Source organism: Solea solea, chromosome 18, assembly GCF_958295425.1.
Source record: "Solea solea chromosome 18, fSolSol10.1, whole genome shotgun sequence".
In the NCBI taxonomy this organism is placed as follows: Eukaryota; Metazoa; Chordata; class Actinopteri; order Pleuronectiformes; family Soleidae; genus Solea; species Solea solea.
This window is the reverse complement of record NC_081151.1, coordinates 18,583,391-18,589,528: the sequence shown is the minus strand read 5'-3', so window position 1 is coordinate 18,589,528 and position 6,138 is coordinate 18,583,391.

Below are 6,138 nucleotides of genomic sequence, written 5' to 3'. Positions count from 1 at the left end.
GTCGAGGGAGTTGTCGTCTATTGATTATGATCCATCATTTGTGAGCGTTTGCTGTGAATCTTCTGCCTTTTTGAAGTGCAGATGTCTGTGGTTCTCACAGAACCCGGCATATTATGCTGAGACACAGTTACACGTGCGTTTCATCACTCTATCTCCGAATGTTGATTATCACCATCAAACAATATTTCTCTCGCGATAAGGACTAATCATTTTCTTCAAGTTCCCTTTCTTCACATTTAAAAATGCTGAAATCTTATCAACTTCCTCTTCATATTTACCAGAGGAAGTGATTGCATGAGGTAACACAGTTCCTGGTTTTCTGGGCAGGACGTAGTTCCCATGTAAAGCCACAGGAGGGCACTACTTCCTCATCAATGCAGATGTTGGCACCATGGCAACTAAACCACAGAGCCTGCGAAACACAGGGCAAAGAAATTTAAAGTTGGCTTTTTATTCAAAAAAAAGGCCCCGAATATAAATAAATAAATTTTAATCAACATACGTTGAGTGATGTTAGTTGGCATCTCTGTGTGTATGTGCCTGGAAATGTGCAATTAGCTCATCAGGGAATGTATGTGGGCTATATAGTTTAGGTTTACTGATTAATCTAGTTCCTTTTTTGTCAAATTAATTACTCTGTTCCAAGAATTATTTCAGATTTAAATCCTGAAAGATGTGCACAGTTGTGAGCAATGTTTTTAGCTTTTATTTTTTTTTCCCCCCGCGCGTGCACAAGAATGTATACGATGATGCCATTTTTTTTTTCCCGCATGTGACTTCATCTCCTCTATAATCAGGGCACATGAAAGGGATTTAAATACATAACATGTCAGTTAGGCGTTGGAGAGGAATGGAGCTGTGGGATGCCGCGCTTCCTAATTAACATTTCTGCAGTAGATGTGAGATGGGGTTCATGTGTCTGCACACTTGCCTGTTTTCCTGAATGACAGAAAAGACACTGAAGGTGACAGCATGCTAATTTCCAGTTCGCTCAGTGGCTCCCCTGCCTTAAGCATGGCAGGGTTTGCAAATAAAGTGCAATGATACTTTCTTTTTCTTTTTTTCTTCGTCTTGAACCAGTGTAGAAAGTAACATTCATAGTTCTACACTCATGTGAGCCACAGCCATAAAACTTCATTCCACAGACGCAGAAATACCTCAATTTAGGGCCTGAGTCAAAAAAAAACAAACAAACTACATCCCATAATGCAACTCCATTACACTGTTGTTTACCCTGGGTGAGAGTGAGACTTTCAATAATTACCAGCATAGATGTTCTGTTATATGCATAATTGTAAGGGTGTAATAATAATCCCGAATTATCTGCAAAACAACAGCGTAAAAGCTGTGTTGCTGTGTGATCCAATATTTGCTCAGCTACTGTTGGCTTCAGTCTGCCCAATGAAACAAACACGGATACAATTGCATCATGGAGCCATCATGGACACATTATATTGGACCACAATGTGCAGGAGTTGACTGTGACCCCAGCTGCCACATAGTGAACGCTACCTACACGCGGCTGCATTTAACTGGTTCATTCTCGTGAAGTACCACAGGTGGCTGTGGGCCACACGCCAAGCTATCCCAGGCTGGCAAGGTGATATTTACCCCAATTATCCAACGTTGTGCCACTGAGGCAAATTATTATGCAGATCGTCATCTGTAAGTGGCAGATAGTGCTCTGCTCTTCAACAGCGCACACGATCGGGACGGCTTTTTTAATTATCCATGCCGCCTAATATTCAGCCTCGCGTTGGCTCCACCTTACTTTACACAGGTCGAAGGTCAAACACCATTGGCCATCCATTTCTACTGCTTTATCCTGCACTGTGCCAGTCTCAGCTGACATAGGGCGATAGGCGGGGTACACCCTGGACAGATCGCCAGTCCATCACAGGGACACATATAGAGACAAAACAACCATCCAATGTCCAATTACCCTAATCCCATAATCTGCATGTTTTTCAAATGTGGGAGGAAACCGGAGAACCCATGCACGGAGAGAACATGCAAACTCCATGCAGAAAGGCCCACGTTCTAATCCAGGTCTCAAACCCGGGTTTTCCTGCTGCACAGGCAAGAGTGCTAACCACTGCACCACGCGTGTGGCTCCTCAGTTTACAACATCACACATTCAATGCGGTTTGAAGAGGCTTATGATTATATCAGGGCTATTTATAGTTCCATAAACTCCAGTTTATTGCTTTCTCAATGAATAACAATTGAGTTGGCAAATAAAACACAGGCTAAAGAGGAGGGGATACAAATATTTTATTATTATTATTATTATTAGAGTGTGCAGTATGTATGAGGGGGGGAAAATAAGTTTAAAGCGTTAAATTCAAACACCAAAGTGGAGCAGAGTTGAACCCTTTGAACCCGTCACGCCCTCGTTCTCTCATCTTCTCTTATGGAGGGCACATGTGGCGTGTTGCCTACTCATCCAAACAAGGGGGCAAATTACTTTAATTATGGAGTAATTGCAGTCTTGTGTTAATTAAATCTTTATCAGTTTGAGTAAGTGGATTGTTCCCACATGGAGACCATGGGGCGATGTGCAGTCTTCCTCTCCCTCCTCCTTGCTCGGGCTACATTTTACTCACCCGTCTCACCCGTGCGCTCTCACGCTGAAATGACTGGGATTAGCGTCATTTGGAGGAAGGGTTGTTGTCGGCGGCCATGCTGCTTCTTAAACACGCCACAACAAAGATGACAGCACTGCGGCGAAGGGCCGTCCTCCACTGGAAGATGAGACAGAAGATTTATCTCAGGTTCCTGGCGTTTGACAAAATTGAATCCTCTCGTTTTAATTGCTCTCGACGAGGTGTGTGCGGCTGCAGGCGACGGAAAGCAAGGCCTCTCACTGTGTGTGTGTGTGTGTGTGTGTGTGTGTTGTCCCTTGTTCTCGACAGACCATTTTGTTCCATTGTGCAAAACTAAGGGGGCTGATTATGATTTGCTTTATCCTTGCCTTTATCTATCTTATTTGGAATCATTTAGATAGTCACATGTTACAAAAGGAACATCAGTCAGCCTTGTTATTATGTGTGTTTGAGTCCTATAATGAGAACAGGCTCACAGAGGAGAATTAATCTCACTGGTCCAAAGCCTCACCACATGCACATTTAATTGAAGAGACTAGAAAATTGGCTTGTTTTGTTGATCTTTAATGACCTCGCTTTATTTATTTATTTTTTTTTTTTTAACCTGTAGATCAGGGGTGTCAAACTCAAATGACCTGGGGGCCAATGAGCATCTAGTCTGGTCAAGAGGGGGCCGGTCTAGAGAAAAAAAGTGGGATATTCATTATAATGTTAGACAGAATTGCAAAGTAAAACGTGCTTGTTTTGTTATAAAATGATGTATACTTCACAATAAAAACACCAAAATGGAGAAATAAATAGAAAACTTGGCAAATAATGACGAGGATAACTGTAATTAAAACAGCTTAAATATATGTAAATTATGTTGAGTGTAATACATTTAATAAAGCAATGATTACAAAATGATTTTTGGATTGGATTGGATTGGATTGTATAATTTACATTTTTATCTGTCCAATATCCAATCTAGTGATTTTGACCGATATTGGACCAATACCGATTCCCATCCCTCATATTTTTTACAGTAAGAAGACGAAGTGGCATTTCTGCACAATATAAAGTAGTGGCCTAATCATGAACGGTCAAATTATATTATATAGGTCACAATGTTATGATCATTTTCACTGCTGCAGGGGTGTAATTTTAGTTCAGGGGTCAAATACATCGCACAATTTGATCTCAAGTGGGCCGGACTAGTAAAATAATAGCATAATAACCTAAAAACAACAAGAACTCTGAATTCCTTTGTTCTACATTCAATGTATGAAGTATCTAACATTTCTTGAGGAAAATAAGTGCAAATTTAACAATATTATGCCCTAATTTACCATTTACACATGTGCATTACAAACTATAAAGGCACAAACATTTAGTCCCAGGTATCTATGATTAGATTCTAATCATAATGGGAAATTTTAACAAATTCATCCTGCAGGTCGGATTGGACCCTCTGATGGGCCAATTCTGGACCGCGGGCCTTATGTTTGACACCGTCGTCTACTGTATTCTACATATGCAGCCTTGTGTATTCACATATTACAGTACTTGTTGTTTAAACCCTAATTAATGCCACTAATCAACCAGTCACCGCTTCACAAATAAACATAGACCGTTTATCTCTTAGCATTTACAGATAGTGAGTTTCAGCTCGTGGACGCTGTTTAGTGGGAGAAAAAAGAAATGTTTTTGGTAAAGATGAACGGGCGTAATATGGCTGTGAAGCAGATTCAAAAGGGCTTAAGTGGATTACACCTCATTTCAAGGATGTTTAAGGTAAGATTAAAACAGATATGCGGTATAAGAGAGGGGGGGGGGGGGAATACAAAATCAAATAGATTGAATTTCACTCGGTCGCATAAGCCACTTGTACATCACGCCCGGATATGTTTGTGTTTCTGAACAGGAAATCAGCAAATAATGTGAAACAATACGTACATTGTTCACGTCGGGGGGAAAAAAGGGAACTCAGCAAAGCAACCGTACTGTTGGACCGTCACAAAAACCGTTAATGCCCTTTCTTATCACAGGCAACAAATCCCCAGAGCTGGAACATTAGAACTCTCTAATCACACACACAATGGCACATATTGTGAGTACACACACACACACACCTAACTCACACATAATCTGAAAAGATAATGAATTTAATACCACTGCTGTTACAGTCAACTAATGTTTGTTAATAGCCCGGTGCCATATGGAACGAGGGCCTCAGCCATGTGGGTAATTCCTCTTTTTGGACAAGCTGTCAATAATAAAAAAAAAATGGATGCATGGGATAGAGAGGGAAGCCTGGGAGGATGTGGCTTAATCAGATTTCGCTAATGATCCCTGTGCCTCAAACAGGAGCCACGGGTCTCTGTGAAGAAGACTTCAGCTGTGGTTTTTTATCTGTCTTATCAGAGCTAGAGGATGTGTTCCTGTTCACAGTCCACTGAGCAGTTTGGTATGAGGGCAAGAGTTTTTGTGTGGCAAGGCGGGAAAATGGAAGTGGTAGTGGTAGTTTTGGGGGGGGGGGGGGAATACTTTATGACGTGCCTGATTACCCCCACCTTCCAAAAGATTCCACTACATCTCCACCCCACATCCCTATATGCCAGCATTGAAGCCCAGCGGATAACCCAGCATGGATTAGCAGTGACATCACACTGAAGAGATGGAGGAGCCTTGAATGTGAGGAAACTTGTGCACTTTGTGTGTGTGTGTGTGTTCAAGACTGATTAGACAGTGAGGGTGGTGGTGAGCGGGAAGCACGGATTAGAGAGCCATCTGAGAGTTGGCTAGGTGCTGACACCACTCCACCTCACCAAGGGCTCAATTTACTGAGGGATCAGACGCATTTATGGTGGGCTGGGATTATTATCAGCTCAATAGGGCAATTTCTTTATTACAGTCACCCTTCAACCCGTGAAATATGGACACGTGTGACGCACTTATGAGCGCGTGTATCTTGTGTTTCACTTGTAATCTATTGGGTTGATTATGTTTTCTGTGGAAGTTGGTTGTTGCTCAAAGGAAATGATTCAGCTGCATTAGTCTGTGCTTGCTGACTGCTTTCTATATTTGAGAGGTGTCAAACTGGTGGCCCGCGGGCAACATGCCCCCCCCCCCAATCGCTTACATGTGGCCCCTCCACTGACCTCCTCTTTGTTTTACCCTTTAAAACTGAGTCAAAGTCAACATGTGGTTATTACGGAGATTTCACTTGCTCTGTTTCAGGGACCCGGTGAATCAGGGTCTTTGTTGCCAGAGAGGAGAGAGTGGGAAGAACACCTGTACATAGTTTCCATTTTTTGGCCTGTTTTTGCACATTGAGAGACACAGAAACATTGAGAGACTATTGTAAATATGCTATATACTGTTCAGATTTCAAATTCAACATTCAAAATCTGTTATTCGTGTACACCTGCAGTTCTTTTCTAAATAAACCTTTTTGTTTTTCTTCATTTAAATTGTTAAAACAGTTTTTTTAACATGCAGTATATTGTCAGTAACTGCCAGATATTGGAGGTTATACTGGAAAAATGGCCAA